The 17,806-nt window shown below is 31.7% G+C and overlaps 4 long non-coding RNA genes across 7 annotated transcripts; 2 read left to right on the top strand and 2 right to left on the bottom strand.

The window, feature by feature from the left end:
• Window positions 1-13,031: 13,031 nt before the first annotated feature.
• LOC115887368 lies at window positions 13,032-14,243 on the top strand. Of its 2 annotated transcripts, none has more exons than XR_004051062.1 (4): window positions 13,032-13,102; window positions 13,408-13,537; window positions 13,600-13,742; window positions 13,808-14,243. It is a non-coding gene; the product is annotated as an uncharacterized LOC115887368 (long non-coding RNA). The 2 variants fall into 2 exon arrangements; XR_004051063.1 differs by having other exon boundaries at window positions 13,790-14,243.
• A 127-nt stretch (window positions 14,244-14,370) lies between these two features.
• Window positions 14,371-15,314, bottom strand: LOC115887367. Its single transcript, XR_004051061.1, has 3 exons — window positions 15,174-15,314; window positions 14,767-14,968; window positions 14,371-14,707 (listed from the first exon to the last, which is right to left on the bottom strand). It is a non-coding gene; the product is annotated as an uncharacterized LOC115887367 (long non-coding RNA).
• Window positions 15,315-15,455: 141 nt separating this feature from the next.
• LOC115887369 lies at window positions 15,456-16,618 on the top strand. 3 transcript variants are annotated; one of them, XR_004051065.1, is made up of 4 exons: window positions 15,456-15,602; window positions 15,794-15,924; window positions 15,987-16,140; window positions 16,198-16,618. It is a non-coding gene; the product is annotated as an uncharacterized LOC115887369 (long non-coding RNA). The 3 variants fall into 3 exon arrangements; XR_004051066.1 differs by having other exon boundaries at window positions 15,468-15,521; XR_004051064.1 differs by lacking the exon at window positions 15,456-15,602 and having other exon boundaries at window positions 15,683-15,924.
• Window positions 16,619-16,730: 112 nt separating this feature from the next.
• Window positions 16,731-17,750, bottom strand: LOC115887366. Its single transcript, XR_004051060.1, has 3 exons — window positions 17,614-17,750; window positions 17,216-17,417; window positions 16,731-17,156 (listed from the first exon to the last, which is right to left on the bottom strand). It is a non-coding gene; the product is annotated as an uncharacterized LOC115887366 (long non-coding RNA).
• Window positions 17,751-17,806: the final 56 nt, after the last annotated feature.

Here is a 17,806-nt window from a genome sequence, read left to right as displayed (position 1 = left end):
ATAACAAATTTGAATATAAACGTTGCATTTGAAAATTTATTATAAGCCAGAAGTGACATTTTTTTTCTTAAAATTGCATCATATTTTGGTCATTATGGTATACGACATTCTAAAGGAATTTTGCTCAACAAATAAACAAAGGTGTTTACCCCTCCTTTTTTACATTTTATTGCTTTATTATATCTGTCCCTTGCAAATACCTCTACCTAGAGTTATTTGTACAGTGTGTTTACCTTTTTTTTAGAATGAGACGAACTGTAAATAATTCTTGGCTACTACTTTTATACATACCTATATACAGAGTGATCCAGGCCTCCAAAAAAGCTTTTTACCTATTACGTTTTCGGTTTCTGATTTTTATTTCAATTTACATAAATTTACATAAGATTACAGGACCATTGTAATGCACATTTTCAAAATATTTTTGTCAACATACAGGGTGATTCCAACCGCAATACATATGCTTAATAAAGTTCATGAAGATTGGGACATTTAACTAAAATTTGATTGTCTGATGAAGCTACCTTTAAAAGTAATGGATTTGTAAATAAACGTAATATTCATTATTATGCGACAGAAAACCCACACTGTAGCACACAAATTTGATACTTTTAATGATAAAAGCCTTCTATTGAGAGACTGAAAGGCAATTGCCTCGTATCAGAGCCATCATAATACAAGAAGACCGTAAGTCAAATATTGTCTTACATATTCAAAAAAAAAACACAATTTTCTCATTAAATATTGATTTTAGGTATATATAGGAAGTTATTAATAATACAAGATTAAACAACTATTACACAGTACTTCACAGGAAGAAATTGTTTAATTTTATATTGTTTAACAGTAAACGGTTTTAAAATTTTTTGAATTGAGAATTTCTGGAGGACTTTAAGAGAGGGTATTGTGCAAAGTAGAAAAAGGACATTGTACTATGAAATAGGACGGGGGGGGGGAGGTGTGAGCTGTCAATTGCGAACCGTCGATTATAAATCGTTGTAGAATGTAGAATGAGTAAGAGGGGGAGGGGGTTAATCACTGCGACCTTAAAGATCTATTGTGCCCCCCTTCCTTGAGTCATCACACAATCTATAACCCCTCATACCCCTGTTTTAGAGGGGACAGGGTATTTCCCATCCTCCTCTGACAACAGTTCTTCCTCCGAGGGTACACACCCTTCCACTGTTGGAGTTTGGCCGTCCGTGCCGCTCTTAACAGTCGAGGAGCTTGCCTCCGGCTGAGGAACCCGGGAGGTGGAGGCTGGAGGATCTGTCTCCATTTTCTCCACCTCTTTAACTGGGTCTCTTCTTAGACCTGATACCGGTGTTGTCCCGTATCTATAATAGAGGATATGTCCCTCTTTCTCTATTGCCTCCTTGGATTTGATGTCAATTCCTATTGTGAGGACTTGACCATGACCCTCCACCCTCGAGTTGATGACTCGCCAACTCGATGCCCTTACATTGAAGTTCTGACCTTGGATAAGGCTCAGCATGTAGGTGGTGCCTTTCCCCTTGCTCCTCGGCAGAGAGACCCTTATGGCCGCCCCTTTAGGGATGTTTTCTCCCTTCACTGCAACCAGTTCCGGCCCCTGACAATTGTTAAGCTTAGGTGCGATTTTCATATATACATACTACCATTACTCGCTGACGAGTATTCGACACGCATCAAAAGATTGTCACGCAAGGCGTTTTCTTTCATGAGCTTTGCTGTGGTGCGATTTCCACCAACCAATTTGCCGATTCTTGAGATACACAATCTATGAGGATCATGCCCACCCGAACGTGTATCCCCGCAAAACGCAGCTGACCCACATTTTGTAGATCGTTGTGTTGCGATCCGATCGCCACTACTTCGTCCAGTATAGCCTCTGCTAGAGACGTTTGCTGGTCGATGGTCAGAGGAACCTCTGGGAAATCCTTTGGCAGCACCGCCATTTTCACTTGTCCATCCTGGCTTTTTTCTCTCCCTGCCGGAGAAGAGGTGAGCGGTTCTCGCTCGCTCTCTTGCCCTTTGATGAAGATGAGTTAGGTTGTTTTTTGGTTTCTTTTGAGTGTTTTCGCTTTTCCTTCCTCTGGAGCAAGTCCTTCATGGAGCAGTCGGAGTGCTTCTGTGCTTCTGCTCCGCTAAGACCTACTCTCAGAGGATCGTCTAGCCCGCCTGGTTGACCCAGGCCGGGTAGACGAAACGGTAGCTTATGTCGCTTATAGGGTCTAGAAGTAGGCTCCCGACCCTTGCTGGAGAAGGTAGTAGCTTGTGTGCCCCTTGTGGAGGATGATCCCAAGCAAGTGTCAGCCGCCCCTCCTATAGTTTCCTTTGGATTTGGTCCCTTGGAACTTTCATTTGTAATATTCCCAGTGTAGCTAGGGGGCTTCCCTACAGCTTCACCGGTGGTGTTTTTAATACTAGATCTCATAGTATTCCCACGAGTCGCTAGGGGTAGTCGGTCCACTTCTACAGATCCCTGCATGCAGAAGTAAGGGGTAAATACAATGGGGTGCCCCCTGATGCCCCAAGGTTCAGGCCAGTAATGGCTAGTCCTCCATCTAGCCACGCATCCCTTTGATCTGGTCCCGCCATCGTAGGATTTAGGTTTTTGATGAGATTTTTTTCTATTGGTCCAGGCGGTTAAGCCAAGACCCCCCACACCCTCTACCCGCGAGACATGACCACAATCAGTAGATGGTACCTGGTATGACGGACAGGGGTAGCCCCGTCCGGCATCGTTATAGGTCTTGGTGCAATTCCCTGGCCACGAAACTATAGCCAGAGACAAGACAATGAGTGAGATGCTTCTTAGACCATGCCAGGCGCTATGGGGGATTCCCCCCAGCACCTGACCAGGAGCTTCCCCAGCAACGACAAGGTCTTGCATCTCCTAGGGGAAGTTATAAATCGTTACTAATTACTAATTTTGAAAAGTTCTTTTTTTAAGATCAAAAAAGGTAAAACTAAAACCTAAACTATCATTTGAGATTAAACGGGAAGTTCTAAATAATGTTGCCTATTCTAAACAAGAAACATTTGAAAGTTTTATAACATCTCCAAGTAAATTTGGACGAAAATAATAGTTCTGTTTGCTGTAGATAATTTTCTCAGGGAAAATACGTAAATAAGAAAGACTTTTTAAGTCAAAAAAAGTCAAAAGGACAAGTTATTCTAAATAAGGACTGTCCTTTTCAAAAAAGGTGGCAAACTTAGGTATTTCTGGAATGAAAATTTAATGGCAAATCTACAATTTTAGTTTGAAAATATGTTCCGGCAACCTATATTTACAAAAATGTCTAAAATGTGCTTCACCATTGCCTCCATATTCTGAAAAAAAAAATTGAAAGAAAAGTTACCAACCACAAACCTAAAGAGAACTGTTTCGGAAGCCTGAGTCACCCTGTAAATATTCACAGTTTTCTCAATAAGAAATATTTTATCTCTAGCTGTGATTGAACTATAAATTTTTTAGATTTCCTGTTGATCCTGTTAGGAGAAATATTTGGTTTTCCCTTGTTGGTATTGATAAGGATCGACGTTTACCCATACATCCAGAAATTTGCTCTGATCATTTTGATCCAACAGATATTATTATGAAGCAAAATGGTCTGTGTTTTGTTAAACGGGGGGCTGACCCAAAGCTGATTGAGTCCTCGCCTTCGCCACAACCTTCGTCATCAGGAACCAGGTAAGAAAAAATCTTTATTCTACACAATGTGTACAGGTCGGTCGAAAAATGCACGGTCAAATTTCAAGGGTGATTCCTCATTAAAAAATATGAAAAAAGTTCCTATAAACATGGGTCTGGAAATGATTAGTTTTAAAGATACAGGATGTTAAAACTTAAAAAAATATATATAGTAGTAAAGTAATATTTATAAGTATTACTTTAAATACCGTATTTTTTTTGAATTTGCAATAAGTGGCATTGTATAAATTCTAATTTATTTTTTTAATTCTTTTTTTTTAGTCCAGCGACCTGCAATGAATTTTTCTTTTTTCTAATAAATTATAGAGAGGCATATGAGAAAAAAAGTTGTATTTTTAGATCTATCTAAAAAAATATCAAAAAATGGACAGAAAAGTGAGCGCGAACATTTTTTTTCTCAATGATTTTCGATTAGGTGTCCCCTTTGACGCGACTAAAGTTAATAATTTTAATTTAGTTAAGCCTAAATTACGCCATTATTATTAGAAATAACATTGACAAATTTCAAGAATGTTTGATACAGGGTGGTATTTAAGATAATTATAAAAAATATCCTTTTTAAAATGTTAACATCCTGTATCTCGAAAACTACACATTTTTGATACCTACAATATATTTCATTTACATAATAACACACTTTTAGAAATATATTGGTTAGGTTAGGTTAGGAAACACATTGGAATGTTTAATACACTACCAACGAGTATTTATTAATGAGATGCTCGGTCTATCTTTATAATGTCTTTGGTTCCAACAGTCTTGCATGTGTGTGTGTGTATGAGCTGTTGCAATCGTTCTTGCTCTGCCTCAAACGAGTACATCTAAAAAATAATAATTATTTAATAAAAAAAATGTCCATTATGTTGTGGTCCTGTTCAGTAGGACCAACTTGTTGAGGGTCTTTTCGGGTGTGGAATTAATGTACACTGTTGTTTTTAATATAACTTAACTTTAATTGACACTGCCCTGAATGGCCCTAAACTTATATTGTTTAGATAGACAGACGTCTGCGACAGCTATATAAATTTATGATCAAAATTCCCAATGGTAATAGTTAAAGTTATCATTTATAAATATATTGTAGGGTCGTTTATGACTCCGAAGGTATGAAGGTTTTTATGATTTTCCTAAAAGTAAGGGACTTTCCTAAACTAATATTATAAATATAATTAAAATGAGGAGAGGATTATAACAGTTATTCTCGATTTACTCATTTTAAATTAAAACAAATCAGTAAAAATCAGAAAAAATAACTTACCTTACACGAAATTATAAAATTATTGAAGTAAAAAGAGTATCGCAAATGGTCGCGCGCAGACTGACACTTAGCATTTGAATATAAAAAGATACTAACTACCCTAAACAATGTGCCAAACGTACATTTTTCATAAAATAGGCAGAGACAGGTAGATACTAAGTCCGCGCGTAACCTCCGAAAGGTTAAGGTATCAAATTCAATAAGTTTTTGTAGATTATTATTAATAAAATATTTTAGTTTTAGTTATATTGTGTTTTATTTATTCCTGTGCAATATTAACACTTTTTTTATTTGTACATAAGGTATATCCACAAATATTATAATAAATCCAGGATTTTTTTTTGTTTGAAAGTTAAGAATAGTTCTTTTTTATAGACTTTTTGTATGTGGTTTGGGTTTAAGACACACCTTTGTTTGTTTTGTATTAACATACAAACTAAAATATATATTTTTTTAATAAAATAACTTGACTAGATTTATTAATTTATTCAATTTTTTTTCAATACTTTTAACTTATAATTTGTCAATAAAATTTAAACCATTGTAACCCAACCACTAATTATTGTACTAACTTATTCTTTTTTCGTAAGATAAAATATAAAGTACTGTACCTTACACTGTTGTGATAGAGAGGTTTTTGTCGTTAAAAATCAAGACGCGTTTTGATGGCAATATCCTTTCGTTTTCGTTCATTGATAAATGATTTATTATTAATTTTAATTAAGAGTCCATTTCACTAGTCCGAAAAAGTAGCAAAATAAGCCTTCGGAATTTAACGTTTTATTTTACTGGCTAGGTATTTTTACACAAATGAAGAAGGAAATTAAAGGTAAAGGATTATACTATATCCATATTGTAGCATATTTTTAGATAACTTCCTAATTTTTAAGATTTTGATGGTATAGCATGTATGTCCGGTTTTACAGCGTCCTTCGTCGCCCTCCGGGCTCCATGCGCCACCTCCGTCTATTGTCCCAATCTCCTGGTAGTAGGTTCCTTTCCGACATGGCTCTGTCGATTCCTTGATTCCAGGAAAGTTTAGGTCGGCCTCGTTTACGTCTGTCTGTAGGGGTCCACTGCAACACTTGCTTTGGTATTCTATCGTCAGCCATTCGTTGTACATGGCCGTACCACGTTGTACATGGCCGAACCACTGCAGTTGTTTTTCTTGTATATCTCGTACAATGTTACCCTCCACCTTCATTTTTTCACGTATTCTCTCATTCCTAATTCTGTCTAAACGGGAATACATATATAATTTTTTTTAAGAAGTTTGATAGTGATTATCTTTTGTGTTAATATTCTTGGTTTCATTAATAAATATAATTATCGTCACTTCAAACTAAAAGATGATTTAGATTGATGCATTTGTATTTGATGTATAAAGCATTACATATTTATTATACCGCAATTTCTAATAAAAAAAAATGATTATTTTTAATACTAAATATTAATGTGGAGGCTAATTACAATTAACAGAATGACAACTGATATGTAATTAATAAAAATAGGAAAAGAGATAATTGTTTTGCTAAAGGCATTAAAATATCTATAGGTTTTATAACATAAATAAAAAATATGAGAAATTCGTATTCACTTGGTTAAGCTTTGAACAGCATTTAAGTCAAATCAGTTTATGGGGAAAATTAGTTAAAAATAAATAATTAAAATTGTTTTTATAACTGCAATAACCAATATACTATAGGAAAAGAACACAGGTAATGATAATTCAGTTTATTAATTCATCCATAGGTTGAAAAATTGACAGTGGTTTTGAGTGATACATATTTTTAATAAGTAAGTACCTAGTTAAAGAAAAAGTACATACATATTAATAAAAAGACAACGTTTATAAGCATTACAATTTAAACATTTCTAGAAAAGAAACTAAAACTCATATAAGATATAATGCACACACTTTATAAGGCAAGGCATTTAAATTTAACACTAGTTGGTATAATAAACCTAACCAACCAATTCACACATAATACAAAAATTAATTTCCTGCCAGAGTAGTAATACAAACATAAGTTTAATTTTAGCTTAAAATATAGAATAATATACAATTAATATGTCCTAAATGTATTAAAAAATCATATTTACACTATTTATATTTTTAAAGAAAAAGTACATACATATTAACAAAAAGACAACGTTTATAAGTGTTACAATTGAAACATTTCTGGAAAGAGAGTAAAACTCATACAAGATATAATACTCGTACAAGATATAATGCACCCGCTTTAGAAGGTAAGACATTTAAATGCAACAGATGTTGGTACTCAAAACAAACCAATTCACAGAGTATACAAAAATTAATTTCCTGTCACAATAATAATACAAACATAAGTTTAATCTTAGCTTAAAATATAGAATAATATACAATTAATACATCCTAAATGTATTGAGAAAAATCAATATACACTTAGAAGAAACAAAGCATTGTATTGTATTACACAAGGTGTTTAAAAATACCTTGGTTGTTCATTTAAAAATCATGTGAATAAAATTTCCTAAAAACACCAATGTGTGCATATTTTTTATTCATTTCGGAAAAGAACTGTTTTTGTATTTATGCTTCTACATCTATCTTTTCTTGACAAGTCAAGATGCTTAAGCGTTTCATGGTATATTCTTATTTTAAAGTAATTTTTTAATATTAATTTAATAAATGCATTACAATGACCTTCTAATATGTCACTATCGTAAAGATGATCACCTATTAATTCATAAACCAAGGAAGGTAAATTTCTTAAAGTATTGTGTATCAGGATATTATTTAAATCTTTTATTTTTTTGTTAAAAATACCAACTGTTTTTTGAAAAAACCTAAAAAAACGCTCTGCAGCCTTACATGTTTCTATTACTAATTGGCTTGCTTTTACAAGTTTGCCGTATGTTTTTCTTGTTTGGAGCAGTGAAGAAGTAGTATCGGACTCTAATAAACATAGACACTTTGGGCATGTTATACAGGTCTTTAGTCCTTTGATTACAAAGCCAGCTATATATGCCACAACGTCTTCTACATAAAGTGTCAAATCCCATGCAGAGGAAGAATTATAATTCGTTTCAATTTCATCTTTGATATGTTCGAGATATGACAAATACTCCTCTGATTTTTCTAAATTATCGCCAGTTTCTGTAGTGGTCAGTTGGCTCGGACAAGTTAAAATGGTGATTTGCTCCAAATTTATTGCATTCCCTGTGTCTGGTGATGATATCTGGCTCCTTACTAATAAGCGCTTGTATGAAGCTTCGAACTGTCGAGCAGTGGGATTGTTATTAAAGCCACCTCTACTACGAATTGCACCAAAAAACAATTCAAAGGTGGTCTTGGGAAATTTTATAGGTTAAAATATAATTTAGAACCTTTTTTCCAAAACTAAATCCTATACATTTCTCTTAAACTTTCAATGCATATTAAGAAACCCAAAAATCCTGTTTTTCTAGAGGATTTGATTATTAATACACCTTTAAGTGATAGTGAAAGAATGTATTTTTTTACATAGTCCAAAAATTTATAGAATTCTTCAGCAGTTTCTGGACATAAAGGTCTCTTATATATATATTTAGCAAAATAGTTTCTCGAGTTGAACATATCAAATAAATTATTAAATAATAAAACAAAATCTGATGTTGCTTCTGAATGTCTAAATTCGGGGCACCTTAAATCATCGCGGAGATAGGACATGGCATCGCTCACACTTTTGCTAATCGTTTGAGTGGCCAAACGCACTTTCATTTTTTCCCTTACCCACTGTAAATGCCGCATTCTAATTTTTGTAGCAGCATGCAGCCCTTCAAGGTTTTGTTTTTCAACTAAATGGATGAAGTAGCTCCACTTAATTTCTTTGCCATTTCCGTTCTTCATATCAGTTTGTGAGGCCAAACAGTTCCTCACAAGCTTAACCATATGACATGGATCCAGATATATATACACATTGGAATTGGTAACTGGGTGCTTAAAGCTTGTTTTTAGTTGTTCTGGATTGAAAAAATTCGCACCTAATTCTTCTGCCATGGACATATTTACAGGAGCTCCATCAAAAGTTAATGATGATATTATTATTTCACTAGGATGAATAAATTCCAGACACCTCTTTACCAGTTCAGCTTTTGTTGATGCAGACAATCCGTTCAATAGGAAGTAACCAACAGGTACTTTCCAAGAGCCGTTCAAAGCAACTACCATGAACACTAGTGCCTCTCTTGCCTCAGGAATTGTATCACCGTCAATATCCGTGCCAATGTCTACATAGCCGGTAAATTTGCGGCCTGTCCATTCGACTTGACGCCTAATAGACATTTCATCCATAATGAGATTGCATAATAAAGGTTTCGATGATGCCTTTTGTTTTAGGCTTAAAGCTATAAGAGCTTCATTAGTGAAACCTGGACTACCGTCCACTGACTTATACCACCTGGATATTGTCCCTAAATGGGGTAGTGTATTGTTAAAGGTTTCTCTGACAAATTTATACGCCCTAGGAGAATAAAATGCCAGTGTCAAGGCAAATGATCTTAACTGTGGATCATATTTTTGCTTCGACGGTCCTTCTAACATTTTATTAAATATTTGTACAGCGGGACCTGATACTGAGGCCTGCAAAAACAAAAATTATATTTTAACCGTTAAGCTTTGTTATATACTACTTACTGTTATTGTAGACTCCGAAGAATCTGAAATCATAGATTTTTTTTTCAAATAAAGCAGTAGCGATTTCATGGAAGTGACACGGTTTTTTAATCTCCTCACAGTCATCTGTAATCTATGGATCCGCGTCCTTTGGGTTCTGACAACTTCTTTCACCCGAAACAAATTCTTCCTACGCTTTTCAGGTGTAGAAAAATCACTGCTACACATATCCCCCCATAAGTTCGTTTCCTACAAAAAAAAAACTTTGAAAATAGATATTCACAATTCTACAAGAAAAGCCAAACCAATTCAAAGTATACTCTCTAAATCTTTTCATTTCATTGCTTTTTGTAAATTATAAAACGATATTTTCAAAAATACGATGTTTCAAACATTAATGACAAAACCAAATACACTGTTAAAAAAAGTGGATAAAAAAGATTCTTCCGCATTTCTTAGAAAATTACCTATTCTATTATTCCAAATGATGAGTCTTAGTTTTGCAGGATAAAAAGAAACTTGTGGAAATATCACTTAATGTTTCGTTCTAGCTTACAGAGTATTTTATTAATGCTGTATGCTTTTTTAATGTTTCTGACTTAAATAATTGTTTTCAGACTTACCTTTTTTTTAAAACAGTTCTTTCAGACATATTAATAGATGATTTTAATGATGTTTCATCTTCCTCTTCAGTAACGAAAGATGATGATGATGATGATCCTTTAAAACTTTGACTGTTTGTTGATTTCTCCTTTAGGGGCATTCTAAAATATAAATATGTTTCAACTTTATTAATAAATTACTAGTCTTCGACACGGAGTATTGTACCCAAACGATTAGAGTTCTGGAAATTGTAAGTGATGGGATCGTTGGAGGACTATTAAAGCTACAATTTAAAAGTATTTGCAATAGGTACAGTCTCCCAAATAAATAAAAAAATATCAAAGTTCTATTTTTTTAAATGAAACACCCTGTACAGTATTATATTTTTAGTTTCTACGAGTAAAATATAGATAAATTTGGTTAAGGTTTAGCGCACTTTTAATATTACCTTTTTTAAAATATATACGATTTTGTGAAAATGCAGTGTGGTAAAAATTTAATAATATACAGGGTGTTCCATTTAAAAAATTCAATTTTGATATTTCTTTTATTTGGGACATCCTGTACCTGTTGCAAATGGTTCAAAGTAACAGCACATGATCCTCAAAAACCTCATCACTCACAATTTATAAAAATCTAAACAACTACAATAATCCGTGTCAAATACGCATAAGCATGTCTGTATATTTATACACGGCAGTCAAATTATAATTGGGAAACTTCGACAACATATTCTGTAGGTAAAAAGAAGTAAAGAGGTCATATAAAATCATGTTTATTTTTGTCAACGATGACATGTGGATAATTTCAATTGTAGGAACATGGTGACATCCAAATCCACATATCAAAAAACACTCAATTTCCATCAAATATCGATGTTAGTTAAGAAATTATTTGAAAAAAATCGAAATAAACATGAAACTTCTGCACCCTGTATATCCTAAACAAGGCATTTTAGGACATAAATTTATAAAAAAAATATTTACTTTTATCTGTAGAATATGTTCGAAGTTTCCCGAATCCAATTCGGATCACCCTGTGTATCTACAAGAAGATACATTAAAGCTACGTAACTACGTACTATAGAAATTGTCATAAATAAAAAAAGGCCACCCCTTGGTAGCATATGATCAGAAAAAACGGCTTGGAAATGACGTCCCCCCATTATATTTTTACATATAAAATGACAGCAATTTATTTTTCCGAGCCATCCATATAAAAATAATTATCAAAACTTATTTATTACCATTACCTGACTGGAAATGAAGCTGATGTCCCAGGCAAATTAAATATGTTATCTTCTGCAAACTCTTCTGTACTGCAATAAAAGTTTTATTATTAAAAATCAAAAAGAATATACACCTATGTGTAAAAAAGAATATAGACACAATAGGTTGTTTTCAAGTCATCTCTGACGCCGTATCTTCTGTCGATCATATGGTATACACTGTGGTAAGTTTATGCCCAGATGCTCAAACCTTAAATGGAGATATGACAGAAAGTTTATACCATATGATCGAAAAAACAGTGTTAGAAATCACTGTTAGACATTTATCAAAACTTATTTATTACCTCATTGGAAATGAAGCAGACGTCCCAGGCAAATCAAATATTTCATCCTCTGCTCTGTCTTGAGTACTGCAATAGAAGTTTTATTATTAAAGTAATCAAAACGAATATACAGGGTGTTCCGAATTGTATTCGGGAAACTTCGGCAGCATATTTTGCAGATAATTTAGTTTCATTTTTAGAACTATTTTTTTTCCAAATAATTTCTGAACTATAATAGATATTTGGATAAAAATTGGTGGCTAGGTGATTTCATAAGAGAAATTTGATTTCGATGTTAATGAAGTGACTCCTTCTGGTACGTCACCTACATGGTACATAGGCCATTTTTACGTCATTTTTTCATTTCTACGCCATTTTTTACGTAAAAAAGTTCTCTTGACAAAAATCGCTATGAGCAATAGTTCCCGAGATATTTGGAATCGAAATAATTAATACGTGCCACTATTGACAAAAATAAACAATATATGTGTTCAGTAGATTGGTACTACACTGAAAATGTAAATTTGGGAAATTTTTATTTTTTTAAATTAATCATAAATTTCTCTTCGAAAAAATTATGATAAAACAGTTTCTGTTGAACCTTTGAAACCAAACAATTTCAAATTTATTATTTTTTTTAAAGTTTAAATATTATATAAATTAAACAATTATTGTTGCTATTTAATAATAAGTATCCGGTCAACATGTTTAATCTATGTTAATGATGAGAAGTATTGATTATTTTGATTCCAAATATCTCGAGAACCATTACTCATAGCGATTTTTACCAAGAGACTTTTTTACGTAAAAAATGGCGGAAACGTATATATATTCACCCAGTAGGTTTATACAGGTACGGATGAAAAAAGTTATTACTCTTCAAAGTAGTTAAAAAATATGTGGATGGCGCCCTCTTCTACAAGTGGGAGTCACGGTCATGATTACATCAAAATCATATCAAAAAACTCCCAGATACCAATTTTTTTTTCAATATCGACCTTAGTTGAGAAATTAGTTTGAAAAAATTGAAATAAAAATTAAATTTCTACACCCTGTATCTTCGAAACTAGGCATTTTAGAACATACATTTATAAAATAAATCTCTTTTGTGGAAAATTACACGTAAATTTTAATTGTTTGGAATCAAGCATTGCTCTGAAGTTAGCTTTGCATGCCTGCCAATCTAAATGTGACGTCACGACTAATAGGCTCTATAAGCAAGATTAGTCTGACGTCATTGCATTGAATAGGTTGGTAGCACCGTTGACTTTGTGGCTCAGTTGATAGTTAATTGTTTCCAAACAAATAATTGTCCCCTGTATTTTTCCATTAAGAAAGGTTTTAATTTAAATTATCAGTAAGTACAAATTATTTTAAACTTTTTAACATTTATTTTATATTCTAGAAAATTTTGGCTTAAAATAGGTGTACAATTTGTGTATGTGTTTTGTGTGTACAATACTTGTGAGTTTGTTCTTATTTTATATAACTATTTTACAATTTTGAGTTTATGTATAATCTATGAAACCAAAGTATGAAACATTTTTTTAAAATCTGTATTTCACTTATTTTCAAGCCATAATATGATAGTTTATTCAAAAAATACCACTTATTAAAATTAAGCTATCACTTTAACTTTTAGCTTAACTTTTTCTTTTTTAGATATGGTTATGGGCTTTGTTCCAGAATGTAAACATTACATGAAAAGAAAACTTGTTCTTTTTTTCGTTTCCCAAAAGATCCAGTTCTTCTAAAGAAGTGGAGGTATACCGAAGTGGATTTTACTTGTGAGGTAGGCTTATTTAACATTAAAAAGTAATAACCCATGTTTAATTTTGAATGATCAAATTTTAGAAGTGGAGACAGGAATCCAAGTCCATCTTCTTTGATTTGTTCATGTCACTTTAGTAATGGGGACAAAAAAATATGCCAACGTTATTTGAAGATAATGAAGACAAGCTATTTTCATTCCAATTTCCAGAGAAAAAGAAGAAAAGGTGATAATAATAATTACTGTTCATTATTTTTTTCTTCATGTTTTTAGAAGTTTAAACTTTTACAGGGTATGTAGTGTCAGCAAATCTGTAAGTGATAGAACTCAAAGCCATCTCAAAGCCTTATATATATCTATAACCTCTCTCAGACATTTGATGAAAATATACCTATGGTCTGTGAACAACACGGTTCTGAGAAATAACAACCGTCAACGAGTTTTGAATAAAATGCTTCTCCATATTAAATTCAATACCTCAGAATTTACTTCGTCAAGACACAAAGATTTTCCAAGTCTGTGGTGCTCTGACAAATCTGCAATTCCCATTAATTTCTGAAGTAGAACACTTGTATAAAATAGAGTAACTTATTTTAATGACAAAAATTTTATTGTTTATACACAGGTATTGTATATAAAAGATTTGTTTACTACTTATTTTTTATCATATTCATTTTATGATTATGATCTTTGCTTTGTGTATATTATTTTTCTATTATTTCCCTTCGATGAGAGCTTAACTTTATATTATATTTGTATGTATATCAAAAATTTTCTTAATAGAACAAATTTTTTGTTAGGTTTTTAAATAAATTGAAAATTGCATTTTTTATCTACTACTTTAATATTATAATTATGTACTTCTAAGTGCTACTAAAAATATGCCAAAAACCAATATAATCTTACAGGTATTATTATAGGTATACATTAATTACTTGTATGTTTTTCCCCTAATAAAAATGTAATATAATGTTCCAAATAGAATTTGTGATTTTTTGTGGGGTATAAATCATTAATATTTTTGACCGCAGGATCTTTAACTTGCTTTGGTTTACTCCACATACATTCCTTGTCACTAATAGAAATATTATCCCAAGCAAAAAGTAGTGCTGCAATGTAATATCAGCATAGCTGACCTCTGGGGCAGCTACAACTTGCTGAGTTTATAGCCCAATCAGTATCAAAATCAATCTAAAAAATAACATAAATTACATACACCTCAAATCTGTGTTAATTTTATGATGCTTTACCTTAAGATTATATTGACGATCCCTCATGCTTGCGTGAACTTTTCCTGTAACAAGATGAAGCTCAGTATCTGAAATTAAATTGGTAACATGACCAGATTCAACAGCATTTTCACCTCTGCTGATGAGCTTTTCTTAGTCTTTAAAAAAGTTGACAATTTTGCTCAATTTAATTACATATTTTGCTGCCATGATGTAAATTAGCCTAAAGTAAAAGTATACAAAAGTAAATAGGTAAATGCTCGAGTAAATAATATTTTCAAAACCTTTTTTACATTTCATTTTACTAAACACTACTAAATATAAAAAAAAAGTGATGAAATAATGCCTTTAAAATGTAAAAAAAACAATATGTCATAACCTCACAAAGTTTAAAACAATTATTACCAAGTTGTTTTGAAAATACATACATCGGTTTTTCAATTGTGTTGTTTAAAAACTACAATTTTTTCAAAAAAAGTCCACTTGGGTGACTAAAAAGCCCTTTAAATATATAAAAATTAAAAATAAATTCTCTCTTATGGAAAATTACATGCAAATTTTAATTATTTGGAATCAAGCATTGCTCTGAAGTTAGCTGTGCATGCTTGCCAATCTAAATGTGACGTCACGACTAATAGGCTCTAATAGACAAGATTAGTCTGACGTCATTGCATTGAATAGGTTGGTAGCACCGTTGACTTGACAGTTGATTGTTTTCAAACAAATAATTTTCCCGTGTATTTTTCCATTAAGAAATGTTTTAATTTAAATTATCAGTAAATACGAATTATTTTAGACTTTTTAACATTTATTTAGTATTATAGAAAATCTTGGCTTAAAATAGGTGTACAATACTTGTGAGTTTGTTCTTATTTTAACTATTTTACAATTTCAAAATTTTGAGGTTATGTATAATCTATTAAACCAAAGTATGAAACACTGTTTTAAAATCTGTATTTTACTTATTTTCAAGCCATAATATGATACTTTATTCAAAAAATACTACTTATTAAAATTAAGTTATCAGTTTAAACTTTTTCTTTTTTAGATATGGTTATGGGCTTTGTTCCAGAATGTAAACATTACAATGAAAAGAAAACTTGTTCTTTTTTTCGTTTCCCAAAAGACCCAGTTCTTCTAAAGAAGTGGAGGTATACCGAAGTGGAGATCACTTGTGAGGTAGGCTTATTTAACATTAAAAAGTAATAACCCATGTTTAATTTTGAATGATCAAATTTTAGACTTGGAGACAGGAATCCAAGTCCATCTTCTTTGATTTGTTCATGTCATTTTAGTAATGGCTCTGGTAATGGGGACAAAAAATATGCCAACGTTATTTGAACATAATGAAAACAAGCTATTTTTGTTCCAATCTCCAGAGAAAAAGAAGAAAAGGTGATAATAATAATTACTGTTTTTTCTTCATGTTTTTTGAAGTTAAAACTTTTACAGGGTAGTAGTGTCAGCAAATCTGTAAGTGATAGAACTCAAAGCCTTGTATATATCTATAACCTCTCTCAGACATTTGATGAAAATATACCTATAGACTGTGAACAACTCGGTTCTGAAAAACAACAACCGTCAACGAGTTTTGAATAAAATGCTTCTCCATATTAAATTCAATACCTCAGAATTTACTTCGTCAAGCCACAAAGATATTCCAAATCTGTGGTGCTCTGACAAATTTGCAATTCCCATTAATTTCTGAAGTAGAACACTTGTATAGAATAGAGTAACTTATTTTAATGACAAAAATTTTATTGTTTATACACAGGTATTGTATATAAAAGATTTGTTTACTACTTATTTTTTATCATATTCATTTTATGATTATGATCTTTGCTTTGTGTATATTATTTTTCTGTTATTTTTCTTTGACGAGAGCTTAACTTTATATTATATTTGTATGTATATCAAAAATTTTCTTAATAGAACAAATTTTTTTGTTAGGTTTTTAAATAAATTTAAAATTGCATTTTCCCAAATTTTTATTTTATAAATATATTACCTAGCTCTTCCTTGTGTAAATATGAGTAATCAAACTGTTTGTCCCCCTCAACCAACATGGTAGGTAAGTAGGTACTTACATGTTTATTTTTACTTCATAAATGAACAAGTTTAAGTGTTTTATATTAATGTTATATTATCTACTACTTTAATATTATAATTATGTACTTCTAAATGTTACTAAAAATATGCCAAAAAACAATATAATCTTACAAGTATTACTATAGGTATACATTAATTACTTGTATGTTTTTTCCCCTAATAAAAATGGAATATAATGTTTTGTCACTAATGGAAATATTATCCCGAGCAAAAAGTAGTGCTGCTATGTAATATCAGCATAGCTGACCTCTAGGGCTGCTACAACTTGTTGAGTTTATAGCCCAATCAGTATCAAAATCAATCTAAAAAATAACATAAATTACATACACCTCAAATCTGTGTTAATTTTATGATGCTTTACCTTAAGATTATATTGACGATCCCTCATGCTTGCATAAACTTTTCCTGTAACAAGATGAAGCTCAGCATCTCAAATTAAATTGGTAACATGACCTGATTCAACAGCATTTTCACCACTGCTGATGAGCTTTTCTTCATCTTTAAAAAAGTTGACAATTTCGCTCGATTTAATTACATATTTTGCTGCCATGATGTAAATAAGCCTAAAGTAAAGGTAAATGCTCGAGTAAATAATATTTTCAAAACCTTTTTTACATTTCATTTTACTAAACACTACTAAATAAAAAAAAGTGATGAAATAATGCTTTAAAATCATATCTTAAAATGTAAAAAAAACAATATGTCATAACCTCACAAAGTTTAAATCAATTATTACCAAGTTGTTTTGAAAATACATACATCAGTTTTTCAATTGTGTTGTTTAAAAACTACAATTTTTTCAAAAAAAGTCCACTTGGGTGACTAAAAAGCACTTTAAATATATAAAAATTAAAAATAAAATCTCTCTTATGGAAAATTACATGCAAATTTTAATTGTTTGGAATCAAGCATTACTCTGAAGTTAGCTTTGCATGCCTGCCAATCTAAATGT

The sequence above is a fragment of the Sitophilus oryzae genome, unplaced genomic scaffold, assembly GCF_002938485.1.
Source record: "Sitophilus oryzae breed Bouriz unplaced genomic scaffold, Soryzae_2.0 scaffold_562_pilon_pilon, whole genome shotgun sequence".
Taxonomy (NCBI): domain Eukaryota; kingdom Metazoa; phylum Arthropoda; class Insecta; order Coleoptera; family Curculionidae; genus Sitophilus; species Sitophilus oryzae.
This window is presented reverse-complemented; position numbering and strand designations above follow the sequence as displayed.